This window comes from Peromyscus leucopus, chromosome 16_21 (genome assembly GCF_004664715.2).
Source record: "Peromyscus leucopus breed LL Stock chromosome 16_21, UCI_PerLeu_2.1, whole genome shotgun sequence".
NCBI lineage: Eukaryota > Metazoa > Chordata > Mammalia > Rodentia > Cricetidae > Peromyscus > Peromyscus leucopus.
In genome coordinates this window covers 41,083,908-41,103,050 of record NC_051084.1, presented here as the reverse complement: position 1 = coordinate 41,103,050, position 19,143 = coordinate 41,083,908, and the positions used below count along the sequence as shown (strand labels likewise).

Here is a 19,143-nt window from a genome sequence, read left to right as displayed (position 1 = left end):
CACCACAACCTTCTACAAGGACCTGTGCACACAAACCGACCAACCTTAGACCAAGAGCACACCACTCTTGTTATTAATCATCGTTGTGGCCAAAGATTATTGATTCAAAACATCCGATGTAATCCTCATGTTCTTGTCTTCTAAAACTTCCCTGTGCCTCAACTGCTTGGAACACACCATGGCTCACTGGGGCGCAGGACTCCGCCTTGACGTGTGCTGCTATTCTCAGGCAGGTAGTGTGAGCTCTCTGGTCGCTTTATTTAATTGATGGTGGTGTGAATTACTTCATTTAGGATGATGAACTAGCTTTTTGCTTTAATAATAAATAACCTCTGTTGTCATGGTCAATTAAATCAGCGCTAACCTCTTGGAAGATTTTTTTAAATTAGGAATACAAAATAAAGTGCTGGGTACGTAGCTTCATTCATGGAGTGTTTGCCTAGATGCCCTGGGTTGGATCCCCAGCATCACCTGAAACTGGGGATAGAGGTGCCTGCCTGTGATCCCAGCATTTGGGAGGCAGAGGCAGAAGCATTGAAGAGATCAAGTTCACAGTGAGTTAAAGGTCAGCTTAGGATACACACCACACACACACACACACACACACACACACACACACACACACACACACACACACGAGACCCTGCCTCAAAACAAACAAACTAAAGAAATGCAAAACACAGGGGCATTGTACTTAGAGCAGCTGAGGTTCTGGGTCTGAAAAAGAGAGAGCAAGAGATGGGGAGAGACGCCGGGCGGTGGTGGCGCATGCCTTTAATCCCAGCACTCGGGAGGCAGAGGCAGGCGAATCTTTGTGAGTTCGAGGCCAGCCTGGTCTACAGAGCGAGATCCAGGAAAGGCACAAAGCTACACAGAGAAACCCTGTCTCAAAAAACCAGAGAGAGAGAGAGAGAGAGAGAGAGAGAGAGAGAGAGAGAGAGAGAGAAAGAAGGTAGTATGGGACCCTGGATGAATACATAAAATGCCAATGTGAGAAATGCTTGGGTCTCTGACAGGGCTAGGAATCCTAGAGTCACCAGCCTCGTTGGAAACCTCCTGGTCCACACACATGAGGGACTGAGGGACAGTACTCAGGGGTGGGGGGATGGAGGATAGAGATGGGGGGGTGTTGGCAGGAGAGTAAACTTACCTGCAGACCTCTAAAGGCTGTTGCATCTGCACCACTGAGGGACAGACATCCCCCACTGCTCAGTTTTTAAACAAACTCATCCCTCTGTTTCCTTATGTGGCTTTGTCTATGTATCTTTTAAAGCCACATAAGGAAACAACCTGTCTGTAACAACCAACAAGCTTCTTCAACTTTCCCTTTTGCCTGTAATTTAGCTGCCTTTATAACGTTATAATAACATAAAACGTCTGTACATTAACCTTTGCTCTGATTTTTGTTTTAATCTTAAATGTCTGTATTTTTTTTTTAAAGTGTTCAATGTCAGCCTGTTGACATTTTCCCTTTTTTCAGCGGGTAATTAGTTACTAGTCTCGTAGCTGTGATGAAATGCCTAACAAAAGCAACCTGAGCCAGGAAGGGTTTATTTTGACTTGTTGGTCCAAAGGACACGGCCCATCATAGTAGAGAGAGCATGGTGGTAGTAGAATGTGGCTAGTTAATATTGACTCCACAGTCAGGAAGCTGCGGAGAAGGCCATGGATGCACCAATAGCTTCCTCCTTTTTATGCTGTGGGGAACGCCAGCCCGTGGAACGGCACTGCTCATTTTTAGTGTGGAGTCTTCCAACCTCAACTAACTTAACCTAGACATTCTCTCACAGACAGGCCCAGAGACTTGTTTCCTTGACCCTAGATCCTGTGGGGTTGGCAATCAATATTAATTACCACAGTGGGTGAGATAATAATCTTCCCTTAGGGGACTCCCTCAGGTTGATGGCAGAGTTGGATAAAGTATCACAGGTTGAAAGTATATTCTGCAGGACTTGGTAGTTTTTATAAAGAGTTTGGATTGCACTTTATTTCACTGCTCTTGGAAATGACGTCTTGTTACTTTGCTTGTACATCAGTGTCCTGGTTTCATTTCCTGTGGCTCTGATAAAATACCCTAAGAAAGGCAACTTAGAGGGGGAGAGGGGTTTTATTTTAGCTCACAGTTCTAGGGTACAGTCCATCAAGGTGGTAGGAACTTGAAGCAGATCATCTTAAACATCTAGAGAAGAAAGAGCGTTAATGCATGCCTGACTAACCGTGTTCAACTCTCTCTGTCCTTTTCACACTTTCTAGGGTCCAGCCCAGGAAAGGGTACCACCCACATGAAGCACAGCCCTAATTAGTCTTCACAATAAAAACCTGGACATTGAGGGTGAAAGATGAAAGATCAGAGACGCAGAGCAGCAGCCACTACAGAGACTTCTGACCTCTATGAAATCTCAGAGTGAATGGGGGCTGAGATCCTGTCTCTACGAATTCTCAGACTGAATGGGCTGTTGAGATCCTGTCTCACCCACATTATATTCCTTTCTCCACCTCCCTAGTGCTGGGATTAAAGGTCCGAGCCTCCCACGTGCTGGGATCAAAGGCGTGCACCACCACCGCCTGGCTCTGTTTCTCTTTTAGACTGGTTCCATCTCATGTGGCCCAAGGTGGCCTTGAACTCCTGATCTTCCTGCTTCTTCCTCCCAAGTACTGGAATTAAAGATGTGAGCCACCACTGCCTGGCCTCTGGTTAACTAGTGGCTAGCTCTGCCCTCTGATCTCTAGGCAAGCTTTATTTGTATTATTCAGAGTGGGTCTTCTTCCCACCTCAGTGAAACCAAATAAGTAAATCCTTTACAGGCATGTCCACATGGAAGTGTAACCGAGACCATTCCTCTCAGAGACTCTTTTCCCAGGCAATTCTAGATTGTGTCAAGTTGACAATTAAAAATAACCATCATAATTGACTTTGAAATTTTTGATACTAGTTTTATTTTGGTTTGATTTGGTTTGCTTTCCTTTTAAAAAATTTTTGACACTTTTATCTGTAGGGGACTTTCAAGCTTTTATTTTTCTTTTTTCTATTAAACTAATGGATTTCATTCTGTCACAGAGTTGATATTCTGTAGGTCAGTACTTGGTGTATTCATTGCTTTTTCGTCACTGTAACATCAGCACCTGTCAGAAACAACCTAAGAGAGGAAAAAACATCTGTTTTGACCATGGTGTAACAACATATCAGATATCCTGAATATCAAATATTCACATTGTGATTCATAACAGTAGTAAAATTACAGTTATGAAGTAGCAACAAAAATAATGTTATGGTTGGGGGTCACCACAACATGAGGGACTGTATTAAAGTGTCACCACATTAGAAGGTTGAGAACCACTGCTTTAGAGTCTAACCAATGCCTGCTAATCTACTTGCGCCCCCTCCCTGACCCCAATCCAAACCCTGCTAAGCTACCCCCTTCAAGACACACCCAAACTGTAAGTTCAGAGGAGAAAATTACTCGTGGCCAAGTTTGATGGAGGGTGGTGGCTCATGACTTTAGTCCCAGCACTTGGGAGGCAGAGGCAGGTGGATCTCTGAGTTCAAAGCCGGCCTGGGCTACAGAGCGAGTACCAGGACAATCAGGGCTACACAGAGAACCACTGTCTCAAAATAAATAAATAAATAAATAAATAAATAAATAAATAAATAAATAAAAGACCTAATGGCCAAGCTTGACGCAAGGTCTTGCATCTGATAAGCTTTAAAACAAACAGGATGTAACATGTAGACATGAACTCACGTATAGTTTTTGTTGAGAAAAGACAATATGAATGATAGCAGGACTGTGCCCTCCTAATGATTCAGTAAGAGGAACAGGAGAAAGGGACATTTATTAGCATTTATAAACCATCCTCTGCATGGTCAACATGTCCATCAGTCCTCGTAGGCTGATACTGGACTTTGCAAAGCTGGAGAATAAACTATCTTAGTTTTGCTAGTCTGAGTCTCCAGCACTCTTATGAGTGAGGACCTTTGCTATTCACCCCTACCCCAGCAGATGGCAAATATATCATCTTCGTGATGATTTTTCATGCTTACCCAAATTGTGTGTACCACCACCCAGAACCATGGTATTGTATCAAATTAACATAACTGAACTCCTCTAAACTTGTGGACTGATTGCCTCAAATAGCCAAACGAATTTTGCAGATATGATTGTAAGTGAAAGAGGGAGGCGTCTGAATGATGCAGGGTGAGAAACTCCAAACAAGCTCTGTCTGCTGCTGTAATGGGGCTTAGATCGGTAAACTGTCACATGCTGTTTAAGCTCACTGAGAAGCTGGCTCTGGAGGTAGTCCCCACATACACACACACACACACACACACACACACACACACACACACACACACACTCACCCATTTTAGACCTATGCATGTTTATGTCAAGTGTCCTCTAAGACCTCTTGTCTGAGATGAGATTGCCTCCATTCATCCATCCATCCACCCATCCATCATTCATCCCCTCCATCTATAAGCTCTGTCTGTGACAGGCAGCAAACAACAAAGCAGCCTACGCGTGAAAACACTGTGCCCTTGAGAACAACCAGAAGGTGAACCAGTTCCAAGAGGACGTTACTATTGTTTATCTCGTGATATAAAAATAACTACAGGGAGATAGGGAAGCCGGAAGCTCAGCCACGGGAGAGAAAGCTCCATTTGGAACTCCAGCTGGCTGCCTCAGCTTCCTCGGTTAGTTTCTGTTGGCCGTGGTGAACACTAGATTTGCGATGTTATCTCTGTAGATATTTGTTTTGTTTTTTAGCAGCCTTACCTGAGGGGACGCTCTGCTTTGCATGGGACTCGGAGCTGAGAACTTCAGCTGGCTGCCTTTAAGGGGATTTCCACAATTTCCGCTGGTTGTTTTGAGCACCTACCTATCTATCTATCTACTTACCTAACAACCTCTTACTATTTATTCTTGTACTTTGGCTTGCTCTATACTTAATAAGCTCACTCACTCAAAAACCAAAATTAGGGCCAGGGCTATAGAGGATCATCCCCCAGACCATGCAGGACATCTCGCTTCAAGAACAGACTGCTGTGAACTGAAGAACCTTCTCAGAGCTGGAGAAGACCAAGAGAAGAATTCTGTTCCGAAGCCCCTATGAAAACTCCCTAGCTATCCCGACACCCCAACTTTAACTCGTTGGGAATTGATTGACAATTCTGACACTACCACCCGCAGAGCTTTAGGACAATAAATGCCTGAGATCTTAAGCCCTTGAGCTTGTGGTATTTTGTCAAGCAGGAAGAGGAAATTGATACAACACATCGTGATGACAAATTTGTTCACATGACAGAGAAGTCAAGGCTGAAGGTTAGTGTTGTGAATTTGATCTTAGATGTCCCCTCGGAGCTTGTGTGTTGAAGGCTTGCCCGTCAGCTGCCAGAACTACTGAGAGTTACTGGAGGTCAGTACCTAGTTGAAGTGGTTCATTAAGGGTGCTTAGTTGAGTTCTCTCCCCCTTCCTCACCTCTCTCTTGCCCTCTCTCTTCTCTACTTCCCGGCTGTCACGAGATGAGCAGCTTTGTGCTCACACATATTCACCACAGGCTGTGCCTCACCCCAGACCCAGAGGCCAAGTGGTCACAGACCAAAACCTTGAGCCAGAAGAAACCTTCCTCCCCTTAAGGTAGCCAAGCATTCTGTCACAGTAACAGACAGCTGACTGACACAGAACCCAGTGAATGAATTGGGCCTTGCTCAAGTCAACTAAATGAGCTGGCTCGGGAATAGTCTTTTGAAAATAACAAGTATATTTGAATAATACATATTCGCTCTTTGTGCCAAAGACCTAAGTAGTAAAAAATGGGGTCAAATGAAATGAGGTACACTAAAGGAAAGGTGCCTCAGCCCTTCATCCAAGCACTCGAGAGGCAGAGCCAGGCAGATCTCTATGGATTTGAGGCCAGCCTGCTCTACAGAGTGAGATCCAGGACAGGCACCAAAACTGCACAGAGAAACCTTGTCTCGAAAAAAACAAAAAAAAAGGAAAGGTGCCTCTTACCAACATATAATAATAACAACTTCCCTCACTACAAATTGATTCTACCATTAAGTAAATAAGACTTTGGGCTTTGAAAAAGAAAAGGATTAGAATATTTGAAGCTTTAAGTCAAGACTAAAGATAAGCTATAATAAATAGAAAATATATTCCACCAATAAATATCCCGTTGAGCCGGTGGTGGTGGTGGCGGCGGCGCACACTGGTAGGATTTGCTGAACAAGGCAGAGGCAGGAGGATCATGAGTTCGAGGCCAGCCTGGGCTACACATTAAATAAGAAAAAAAAAATATCCCGTTGAATGTCCAAACAAACTTAAAATGATTGTCTTCATAACTGTAAGCTTTAGAAAATGTCCATCAACAGGGCCGGGGATGCAGCTCAGAGGGAGAGTGCTTGCTTAGCGTGTGCAGGGCTCTGAGTTCAATCCCCAGCACTGAAAAACCAACCAACAACATTAAGTCCACAAAAAAAAATATTTAAAATTTTACTACATTATTGACTTATGGGTGTAGTGGGGATGCCACCATGCTTGTGGAGACCAGAAGACAACTTGTTAGACATGGTTCTGTCCTTCTACCACATGGGTCCAAGAATCCAATGCACGTTGTCAGGCTTGGCAGCATGTGCCTTTACCCATTAAACCATCTCTCGGGCCCCCCAAAATCCTCAACAGCATCTGAAGAAGATGAATAATCATCCTGAAAAGAGGTATGCTTTTCCTCTAAATCTTTTATTCTGAAAGGAGAACAGTGTGATCCACACAGACACAAGCATTATGAAAAATTAATATTGAGCAGGAATCTTACGATAACTATCTTAACCAATCACTGCATGTTAGTGATTTCATGAAAGTTTAAAACTGATTTTTTTTTTAAGTTCTCATAAGAAAGAATCTTGAGACAATCTGTACAGTTTTTATACTTGGGTGTTTTCATTCTTTTGATGTAGTTAATAGCCAGTGGGAGCTGCTCCTGGCTTGTTTTATCTACTAAATGATTAAAATTCATGAACGTCACTAGAGATAAAAACTGCCTGAGATCTGAGAACTCTTTTAACTGGCTCTCGGTATAAAGATAAGCTGAAACTAGCAATGAGCTCTCCTGTAGATATCCTTGAACCAAGGTGAAATCATAGCCACATGTCCAGGCAAAACGCAGCTCACCTCACAGGAAACAAGGGATAGTTTATTCTGAAGCCAAACATAAGTGGCCATAACCCGGAAACACGGATTAACTCAGGTTGCCCCAGATATCATGTTCTTACATGCAAATGGTTTCCTGAGATTTTTACAGTTATAGAACAAAAGAAAGTCGTGAATTACTGTTTTCTTATTTGAAAATGGCAGGTGGGTGGTCACAGAGAAGGGGGTCACAAAACAACATGGGGGGAGCGATGGGGGAGGGGTGAGGGCTGTCTGGTGGTAGTCTGAGCCTTGGGGTAAAGAGGGAAACTACTGGTCTGTTAATGTATTTCCAAACATTTCCCTGAGAGTCACGGGGTGTTAGGTAAAACAGAGGTAGGGGGTAAATAATTGTTAAGGGGCTAAAGACAGCCTAAAATAATTTAGCTCTGGGTCTACCAATCCACAATCCCAAAGTCCTAATCTATCCATCATCTTTGTAGAATCTTTAACATATCTATGGCTTTTTTCTAGCAACTTCAGTTCACACAAACAAAATATTCATTGTCAAACAAGGATACTTGGCTTTTCTTTAATCGAAGCAAAATTCCCATAACAGAGAATTAAGCATTCTGAAGTGCCCACTTCGGTCACATTTCATATAATCAACCATACAGCACAGCCAAAATAATCATTTTTTGAAATTTCATCTTCACAGATGTTTAAGCACAGTTAGTCACCAAATATTCATAATAAATGAACTTATAAAGACCGCAATTGTTTCAGTTAAAAGAGGCCAAATATCAAACAGCTATCTGACCCACTCTTTTGTCTTTTCTGACGCCAACAGAGACTTCCAAATCCGGTCAGTGGAAGTCAATAAAGATCAAAGGGGCTCAATGCTACCTCAGAGGAAAGTGCAGGCTCACTTCGCACATTTTAATAAACCAGGAATGCACAGTGATCGGCAGGGCAGATAATATTCCCCAGGCCTTCCCAGAGAGAGCAGTCAAAAGACCCAGGCTAACTCTGATCAGTAGCAATGACATCAGGCACTGATAGCATAATGACTTTGTGGTTTTCGGTGCTGTGTAATTCAGCCCTGTTAAGTTTTCCATCAGTTACCAACATCAAATATCCGGAGAGGCTAACGGTTTATCTTAGTTCATCTGAGTACGGGTTCCACCTATTAAAGAAGTAGCGTCTCCCCTTCTTGTCCAGCTTACCACCGGTGCCTCTCGGTAGCAAAAGCTAACAGGAAGAGAGAGAGACTGACTTCCTGGCTCTCACATGGATGCTGGTGCTCAGCTTCACCTTATGTGACCACATTAAAAAAAGAGCTACCGTGGATTAAAGAGACAGCTCCAAATTGGTACAGTCCGTTCCTTTGACTTCTCAGCATCCGTACCCTTTAATAACGTCTAAACATCCCTTCACCAGCAAGGCACACGCTTCTCCCCTTAAAGTGCAATTATGCTTTTACGCAAAGATACTCTTGCTGTCTCCAGACAAGTCCATCAGACACTGTCTCCCACTCTGGGTACCCTAGAGCCCCCAAACCAAGTTAACCCCCAAACCAAGTTAACAGTTCCCACCCATACTCTTTCTATAAAACAATAGGAAAGGGGGGGAATTATTTTTCATTAATAGAAATATGAACAAGAAGGAAAACAAAGAATGAACACTAACAGCTTTGTGTCGCTGGCCACAGTTGCTACCCAGAGCTTTCTTCTTCTACTGTAGAGTTCGAATCCTTTCTGCTCCTGTTGGCAGCTCAGATGGGGTTTGTCACCTAGGCAAGTGGCCAAACCTCCATTCTGTCAGGTCTTGTCCCTTGGCAATCCTACTTTTCTTGGCTCCTGTAGTCTTTTGCTGTGTTTCACTAAGAGATGTCTAAAACCCTTCTGTGTGGCAGAAACGCTTTCTTCTAGGTCACCAGGCACAATCACCCCAGATTTTTGGCTCAAAGACCTAAAGACCCTGACTGTCAAATGATAGTCTCTTATAATAAAACCGCCCACCAGCTGAATGCTCAGCCCTTCTGGGAACAGCGCCATATTGGAGGATTAAGCATGGACATCTGATTTGGAAACATCTAAGCCACGGTAGTTACAGTAGTTAATAAGCCTTGGAAGAAGAAATGTTGCGGAGTCTCCATCTCACCTACATCCATTGTGCAGAAGCAGGGGAGCCTGGAGACACGGGCTGATGACCACAGCATGGGACAGCCTGTTCACTTTCATTATGGCCCTTCTCTGCCAAAGTTGCTCTTCGGTGACTATTTCTAGAACCTAAATATCTCCACAAGTGTTATCTGGAGACCCACCCATGCATTACTTTCCCAGAACGCCCAGTTGTTAACCTTCTACCTTCCAGACCCCTGACTGTCTAGCCAACCTTTCACTGGCGCCCACAAACACCACAAATGATCTCCTCGGCTACCTCTCCATCCAAGAAGTTAGGCCCAGGATGTCCTCTACCCTTGCCTTTCAGGCGCGCTCTGCAGCTACGTCTCCCAAGTGATGCCTGTGGATAACAAATTCAGCCAAAGGCTTTCTTCAAGCATTGGCCACGGGAAACTCCTGGTGGTTCTAAGGTACATGGGCTGCAGCAACCCCAGGACTCTGCCATACCTAATCCTGAGAAGATAAATGATATTCCGTCATCACTCAAGTACTCTCACATAGTTATTGATGCTATGTGAAAGAAGACACACACACAAAAAAAAATGTGGCAGATTCAGAAACCGTATCTTTATATTAGCTGGACAAAAAAAGAACTAATTCAAGAATCTCATTAAAACACCTACAGGCTACTTGGGAAATAATAGAAACACAGGGGAGCACCAAGAAATGCAGAAAACACCTGTTTAGAGTGGGAGAAATCTGGACTCTGTGTCCTCATACACCTCTGTACTCATCAGCTACTCCTTTTTCTTATTTTACTTGCTCCTTTGTTTGTCCTGGTATTCACTCACCCACTTGATACCAGGCACTGAGTAAATATAATAATAAACAAACCGATCCCCATGCCTTTGTGGGGACTCTGTCCTTTGTGGGGACTCTGTCCTTTGTGGGGACTCTGTCCTTTGTGGGGACTCTGTCCCAGAGAGGACCTGTCATTTGCTGTCTGTATGACCTTGACTAAAGCACTCAGATGTTTTCGGACTTTAAGTTCCTCACTTGTGAGATAGAGCAACACAGCACTTACTTCATCAGAATGTTATGAAGCTAAGTGAATGAACACACACACACACACACACACACACACACACACACACACACGCACGCACGCGCGCGCGTGCGCGCACGCACGCACGCACGCACGCACCACACAGTGCTTAGAATAGAGACTGGCACATACTAAGAACAGAGGAAATAATCTCTGTCCATCCATCCATCCATCTACCTATCTACCTATCTTTTCCTTCCTTCCTTCCTTCCTTCCTTCCTTCCTTCCTTCCTTCCTTCCTTCCTCCCTCTCTCCCTCCCTCCCTTCCTCTCTCTCTCTTTCTGTCTGTCTATATCTGTCTGTCTGTCTTTCTGTCTTTCTTTCTTATGACAGCATCTTATTTTGTAGTCCAGGCTTACCTGGAACTTACTATATAGCCCAGACAGGAATCAAATTTGCCTCATCTTCCCAACTTGAAGATTATAAATGTAAGCCAGCATGCCCAACTAAGGAAATGTTCTTTTTACATTCTATTTTCCATCTACATTTGAGAGAGAGGGAGGAGAGAGAGAGAGAGAGAGAGAGAGAGAGAGAGAGAGAGAGAGAGAAGGCAAGGAGCCTGTAGAAAGCAGGCAGGCCAGGCTGGGCAGTGGTGGTGCATGCCTTTAATCCCAGCAGCGCTCGGGAGGTAGAGGCAGGCGGATCTCTGTAAGTTCAAGGCCAGCCTGGTCTACAGAGCTAGTTCCAGGTCAGGGTCCAAAGCTACACAGAGAAACCCTGTCTCAAAAAAACAAAACAAAAAGTGAGAGAGAGAGAGAGAGAGAGAGAGAGAGAGAGAGAGGAAGGAAGGAAGGAAGGAAGGAAGGAAGGAAGGAAGGAAGGAAGGAAGGAAGGAAGGAAGAAAGAAAGAAAGGCTGCTAGCATCATGTCGCGAGTATAGAATTGGAGCTGTCGAAGGGCCAGGCCCCACATCTCACAAAGGATAAAGTGAAGAAACCAGAGTCGTCACCTAAGGGTAAGACGTGCCCTCAAGGAGGGTGTTTGGAGATCCCAGCATGCATTGCTGAGTCAGACAGAGCTGACTATGTGTCTCAACCCTGCCACTTCCTAATTATGAAGCTGGGCAAGGTCTACTTACCACGAGGAAGAGGGCCGTGATGACGACAGTGATAATGATGACCGTGACATCAGTGGCACCGTGATGACCAAGAGGCATCCAGTCTAGACACATAAACAAACTTGAGTGTCTCCTGGCCATCCCTCCCTGGGGTTTGGCCTGAAGTATGGAGGACAACTCGGAAGTGGGAACCACATCCGGTCAACTGCAGCGAGGGAACATTGGAGGCTTCAGGCATGCAGGTAGACCTGAAAGAAAGCAGGAGCACCTGGCTTCTGAAGGTCACACAGAGGAGTCAGATTCCTACACGAGGGCTAAGGAAGGGCCTCTCTGGAGTCCTGGCCCTCGAGGAACCCTTCCCTGAGGCTTGCAGTTTTGTCCTGCTCTAGTTTAGGATCTCAGAGAAAGCCTCACTGTGAAGAATGTGAGTTGCTACAGAAACCCACGCCTGACACCCACCTCCACCCCTTTCTAACATCTGGGCTCTGGTATAAAACATCTGTGTCAATCTAGGTCCTCAGAGAATCCATGATGAGGGAAATGACGGAAGGCTCTCTGAGTCTTCCTAAGAAGAAGAAAAGTCGGAAATGGTTGAAAGCCCCACTGGACTCCATAAAAGTCTGACACTAAGTCAAGGAGTGAGGGAAGAGTATCCAGAAGTGCCCTAAACTACTTGGTGACCTAGAGAAGGCCACAAGGCCAAAATAAGGCCCTGGAGCCCAAGTTGGTGGTCAGAAGAGGTCCGTACGCTCTGGGACCTGTCTTAGCATCGCTTACCGAAGCTCCCTGTCAGTCATCATATCATTTACTCCTCCTGTAGTACAAGGACCACGGCATACAATCAACAGCAATAGCAAGTCATTGTCCCCTGGCCCCTTAAGGGGGCTGTTCTCTGTAAAAGTGTGAATTTTTAAAAGGTACAGCCATCAAGTATGTGTTCCCGTAACATCGACATGAGTCATGATTTTATCTTATTCCTTCGTCTCTCTGCTTCCCAACTTTAGACGCACTGTGATCGGCAGCCTCCTACCCCTGCCGCCCACTGACCGTGTAAGAAGCTCGGCCTGGTAGTACATAACACACTTGGAAGTGGGAACAGGAGATTCCCTGGAGGTGGCCCAGCCTGGCCAAAAAGGCCCAGGTCCCAGAGACCCCAGGTCAGAAGACAAGGTGGGTGACACCTGAGAACAACCCAAGGTGGGTCACTGGCCCCGTGTGCATACAATAGCAACCTGTAAGCGTGCGAATCTGTGCTGACACCTACTTGTAAACACACACGCGAATATACGCCGTTGTGTTAGAAATACAATAACAAACGCAGTCCCTGGACCAATTCTTCGCTTTCAGTGACAATATAAAACAAACAGGTGGCTGCTCGGATTGACTCAGGCTCCCACCAGATAGTTGCTGCTTTCACTTGGGCAGCCTGCCAACTGATGTCTCTGCACACGCTTGTTGTGTTTTTGACTCCGACCTTTGATGGACTTCAGAAGTGTGTCTGCCCATTTATAGCAGACTCTTCATTCCACTCCCAGCAGGCCTGTCAATCTTTTCCCTTATTTCCGACCCTGCCCCCTCCCTCTTTCTGATGACCTCACTTCCGGCTTGAGAAGAGAGCCGAGCACCTGCCAAGAACGTCTTCAGCTTTTTGTCCTTGCTGTGAAGCTGACTGTGCACCCTCCTCACATCTGTATTTTCCCCCTGCATCACAGAAAGCAGCACGCCTCCTTCTTTCTAGGGCAGGGGTTCTCAGCCTTCCTAACGCTGCGACCCTTTAACTCAGTTCCTCATGGTGGGGTGACACCCCCCCCCAGCCATAACATTATTTTCATTGCTACTTCATACCTGTAATTTTGCTACTGTTACAGATTATAATGTAAACATCTGATATGCAGGTTATCTGACATGCAATCCCTGTGAAAGGGTTGTTTGACCCCCAAAGGGGTCATGTCCCACATGTTGAGAACCACTCTTCTAGGGTCACATCTCTGCACCACCCTTAACTTCTTAGCTCATTTTTTGTAGACTTGGTGCCTCAACTACTTCCTCTACCTACCCTGCAGCCTCTGTCTTCTCTTGCTCTCCTGCTTCCTCGGTGTTGACCTACGGTCCACAGGGGAATGTGTTTCCCTCAATCCTGCTGTTTGGGAAAACCCATCATGAGCCTCTTCAAACAACCTAGGTGACTTAAGCTTAGGGACCCTAATATTACAGTCAGTACTTACTTAATCTGCTGCCTATGACCATGGCTCACCATCGTCTGCACCTGTCCCTCTATGGGGGTCATGTTCTTTGGGAGGTCTTCACCCCTGAACATTTGTCTGTCAATCATTTTCACCAGCTCTTCTCCATTCTCTGATCTCCACTCCATCCCCCACTGCACCTCCAGGGTTCTCCCCCGGGTGAACAGCTTTTTTCCTCTGTCCTGTAGTTTCTCTTGCTGGGCATCTCCGCACTGCTGGCTGCCCAGAGCTCATGCCTCTCTGGAGTTGTTGACCTACATTTTCTATGGACATTTCTACTTGGATGTCTTGCCAAGTACCTCAAGCTCAAGCCAAGCCAAAACCATTATCTTCCCACCCAACCGGTTCTTCGGGCAGCCTTTCCACCCTGGGCTTTGTGCGGTCATCCTTCCAGACACCCTTTCTTTTCCCTTGTTCACGCTTGAGCACTTTTCAGATCCTCGGCCTTCCCTCAGTCATCACAGCTTCATATGTTGCCCATGGCTTAGGAGCCACTTCAGTCCCTCACGTGGGGCTCTTACTGGTTAAGGGGCATCCTAAGGAGCCTCTCGCTCCAGGTTCCTCCTCTTCAGATGGCTTCCCTTAGAGGTGCAAGGTTAATTTTAAATCACAGCTGAGCCATGTCATTTTCTGGTTCCTATTATCTTCCAACCAGAAGACAAAGTCCACAGCGTGGAATCTAAGCCCTACCTAGTCTGCCTTCAAACCCTTCCTGACTTCTCTTCGAAGTATTTAACGTCTATGTCTCATTTCCATTTAAAACTGTCTCCTGGTCTCCGACCACAACCTCTGTTTTCACATTTTCAGACCTTTGCTTAGGCTGCATTTACCTCAGATACCATTCCTTTTCTCCCCTACATATCGTCAACATGTTAACCAGCGTTTCAAGTCCCCTTCGCCTTCACTGCTTCCAGGAAGCAGCCCATGGTTTCCCTGTTGGAAGCTCCCCTTGCTCAGTGCCTCTCATTGTCCTGAGCTAGGCTTAGTGAGACCCAAGACAAATGGGAGCATCTCATCTCTGTCACCACAGCCTGTGAGCAGGCTGATGCCAGACTCCTCTTTGTATCTCCTCAGACGAAGTCTCCTACATGCAAAAGCCACAGGAACTGTCCTACTCAGCTGAGCCCGTTTGTCTTTTTCTGGAAAAGCTTCATGAGAACAGGAAACAATGGACTGATTGACATCTAGAACAAGCTCCTTATCTCACAGCAGAACAGTAACAAACAATTCACTGATCAGCACCCAAGCACAGACCACATTTTTAAGCAGACGGTCCTGGCACACAGTACCTTTCAGTAGATTTCTCTGAAGACCTTTTTTTGTTTTTGTTTTTCTTTCTTCCTTTCTTCCTTCCTTTCTTCTTCCTTTCTTCCTTTTCTTTCTTTCTTCCTTCCTTCCTTCCTTTCTTCCTTTCTTTTTAAGAGCATTTTTAGATTCACAGCCAAACTTAGCAGAAGGTACTGAGTATCCCCAGCTCCCCCGTCCTGGCATAGGCACAGCCTTCCTCACTACTACATCCCCCAGCAGGGTGGTACACGTGCTACACTTGACTGCCGAGTATTGACACATTTTTATCACCCTAAGTCAATAGTTCATACATGAGGAGAAAGTAGATGGCTGGATCAGCAAAGTGTCTGCCATGAAGGTACTTGACCCTGAATTCAGATCCCAAACCTACATAAAATGCTTGGCATAGTGGAGCACACTTGTAACCCCAGCCTTGGGCTGGTGGACGGAGAGAGACAGATGAGGGGGATCCTTGAGTTCATTGGCCAGCCAGCCTAGCCAAACTGATGAGCTTCTCAGTGAGACACCCTGTCTCAAAAAAGTTGGAGAGCAATGGAAAAAAGGTATCTGATGTCTACCTCAGACCTACACACACACACACACACACACACACACACACACATACACACACAATCAAATGTACAAACCTACCCCCCTCATGCACACACCATACACATATACAGTACAACACAAACATGGGAGTGTGCATATACACCACACACACACACACACACATACACACACACACACACACACACAAGAAATGAAAGTAGTTTGTAAATTTATAAATTAGACTACTCATTCCTAAATAATCAATGTATCAAGTAATTTTTTTTAAAAGGGAAAAATCAGAAAATACCTTGCAATGAACAACAACATAATAAACCAGGTTATGTTGACACGTGCCTGTGATCCCAGCACTTGGGAGGTAGAGTTAGGAAGATCCTGGTTCACGAACATCCTCAGCTATATATGAAGTTCAGACTCCGTAATGCCCTGTGTCAAAACCAAAGAAAATACAATGAATGAAAATGACAAAAAACTACACCATTATAAATGAAGCAGTACTTAATGAGAAATACACAGTTTCAATTGTCTTCAATAGAAAGATATCAAATCAATAACCTAACAACTTTTATCTTAGAGAGAGAGAGAGAGAGAGAGAGAGAGAGAGAGAGAGAGAGAGAGAAGAGCTGGGTGTGGTGGTTCAGGCCTTTGATTCCAGCACTTAGGAAGCAGAAATAGGCAGATCTCTGTGTGTTCAAGGCCAGCCTTGAATTACCAGGCAAAATTCCAGGCCAGGCAGAATTACCCTGTCCAAAAAAAAAAAAAAAAGAAAAAGAAACAAACAACAACAACAACCTCCAAGCAACCAGAAGGAACTTGTCAAAACCTACAACAGAAATAAGCAAGTCAGATGAGAGAGAGAAGCCATGAAACCAGAAGATAAACTGTTAGCTATACTGCCAAAAAGAGAGAATTCAAATCATTAAATTGTCACTGAAAGGGGAGACATCACTACCAAACTAACAGAAGTAAAGAGGACTTTAAGGAATAACATGAGCAATTACATGGCAATAAATGAGATATTCTAAGTGGAACAAATTCTTATAAATACAATTTTAACATATTTACACAATGGAGATGTATGTATCTGCCTGGCCTTAGACATGTGTTACCAGAGAGTAAGAGAAGAAGTTAGCTGTGTTCTCGATACTGACTGATGACAGAGGACGAAGGGTCTGTCTTCCATGTGACTCCTCGATGACTTCCCTTGTTAAACATGGTGGTCTAAGTCAAGCAGCAAGGCTTCCTCACTGTCTCCCCTCCACCTCCCTTCCAGCTGCTGTGGAGGCTCACAGCTCGCTTGCTCTGGTGTTTTACTCTCAAACTCATGATATTGTCCTTGGGCTTCAAACAATAATTTTTAAAAATTCATTAAGTTCAATAAAGAACTTTGCCTTTTCCTCTAAACAGCCACCGGACAGTGGCTCACTGCATGAGAATAAGCAAATGGATGTGTTCCTTGTTTCCAGGTCAGCCATGCGGTTCACGGGCTTGAGGAAAAGGAAGTTTCCCACATGGTGAGCGTTGCACAAGGCCTCGCTAAGACAACCTATAATCACTAAATGACCTGGAGTGGTGAGCTGAGGAACTTAACAGATTATGGCCCCTCTTTATGAGCTTCTAGCAACCATTTACAAATCTGCACCTTTATGAGTTATGTAGGAATTTACATAACACGTACATTAGGTACATGTTTCACAAGGATAAGACAGTCTTTACATCAGCATTTCATTAAATGCCCAACCTCATCATTTGACAAAATTATTTGTGGAGCCACTTTGGGCCATTTGTTAGAGAATCCTATTTTCACAAGTAGAAGATATTGGATAAATAAAAATCTTAGAGGCTAAGATGATTGACACTTGGGTCTTCAGCACATGTCAGAACAGGTCTTTTAAGATCTTGCTTGTGCAGGACATCAAGGTATAGCTGGAGTCTAACAACAAATAATATGCTCTTATTAGGCACAGCCGCATTTACCTGGTCCAGCACTGTTCAATAATCCAGTGTGGCTGCTGAATACTTGAAGTGAAACAAATCCTAACAGAGATGTGCTGTGTGTATAAAACACATTTTAAGCCGGGCGGTGGTGGCGCACGCCTTTAATCCCAGCACTTGGGAGGCAGAGGCAGGCAGATCTCTGTGAGTTCGAGGCCAGCCTGGGCTACCAAGTGAGTTCCAGGAAAGGCGCAAAGCTACACAGAGAAACCCTGTCTCGAAAAACAAAAAAACAAAAAAGCAACAACAACAAAAAAAAAACACATTTTAATTCTAAAGCATTTGCAAAAAAGTAGTTGTAATGATCTCAAAAGTTTTATATTGCTTACATGTTGGTATATTTGGGGTATGTTAGGCTGAATAAAATGCATTGATAAAACAAATTTCATCTATTTCTTTTTGTGTTTTCATGTGGCTACTAAAAACTTAAGTTACACACGTGGCTATGTTATCGTTTTGGATACTAATAATGTGGTCTTATCACAGACAGATTGGCAATGCCAAGGAACTGTACGGCAGCCAACATCACAGATGGACGGGGCCAAAGGGGTTCAGAATGAAATCAGGGTTCACCACAATTTCTTTTTTTTTCTTCCTTTCCTTCTTCTTTTGAGATAGGTTCTCACTCTATCACTAGGTAGCCTTAAACCCTCCGTATATAGACCAACTTGGCCTTGAATTCAGATTCTCCTGCCTCTTCCTCCTGTGTGCTACGATTAAAAGCATGCACCACCACATCCAGCTCTCCATCATTTCTTGACACAGACAGTGTTCATAAAACTGAAGAGTTGGTTAGCAGGTTAAAAAAAAATAGGTTACTATGAAAATAGTTGCACAGGCTTGTATCTACCTAATTATAGTTTGATTCAGTCCCTCAAAAAGATGTTTGATAATGTCCCAGTTTACAGCCTCATGACCAACATTACCAAATTACCCCTTTCTGTGATTTAGTGCCACATTTATGAGCTCTTTTATTAGTATTTATTTTAAACAGAGATGGGAACATTGAAGGGCCTGTACTTACCTTGTTCTACATTAAAGTCTAGTCCATGGGGACCCACTGTGGACCGGGACTCCAGACTTGAAATGAGTCTTCACAATTCTCAGAAGCCAACCTAGATTTTCTGGTTTGTGTATAACCCAGTGGAAGGTCACCATTCTCTTCTAACACCCCCACAAAAGTCAGGTGCTCAGAGCCTTTGACCAGTTCACTGTGACAGCCTAGGAAGACAGGATCTTTGTACTCCCAGATGTCCTTTGCTCTCTATTCCTCCCCTAATACACATTTACACAGCCTGAACACAGCCAAAAAGATTTTTAGTGCTACCAATCCAGATTTAATTAGGTTTGTTTATATTCTATTAGCAAAAATATTAAAAAAAAAAACTCCTACAAGTGCATTAGGTATCCAAAATAGAAAAACAAACATTGTGTGTCTAAAATGAAACTAAGCTCAGAGAAATTTTATTCAGAGTAGGACCAACATCATAAACAATGATTATTAACAATTATGTGATATGCATTTGAAGTCTTTTTTTTTTAATGGATGTGTGAAGGTGATTGTGTTTTTCTGTTGCAATAAATATTCATTTATCACTGTTTCTTAGGACATATAAATCTAAAAGCCAT

The 19,143-nt window shown here is 44.2% G+C and overlaps 1 long non-coding RNA gene across 1 annotated transcript; it reads right to left on the bottom strand.

The window, feature by feature from the left end:
- Positions 1–2,964: 2,964 nt before the first annotated feature.
- Positions 2,965–18,733, bottom strand: LOC119086767. The gene is made up of 4 exons (XR_005090124.1): positions 18,539–18,733; positions 15,809–15,945; positions 11,441–11,667; positions 2,965–3,137 (listed from the first exon to the last, which is right to left on the bottom strand). It is a non-coding gene; the product is annotated as an uncharacterized LOC119086767 (long non-coding RNA).
- Positions 18,734–19,143: the final 410 nt, after the last annotated feature.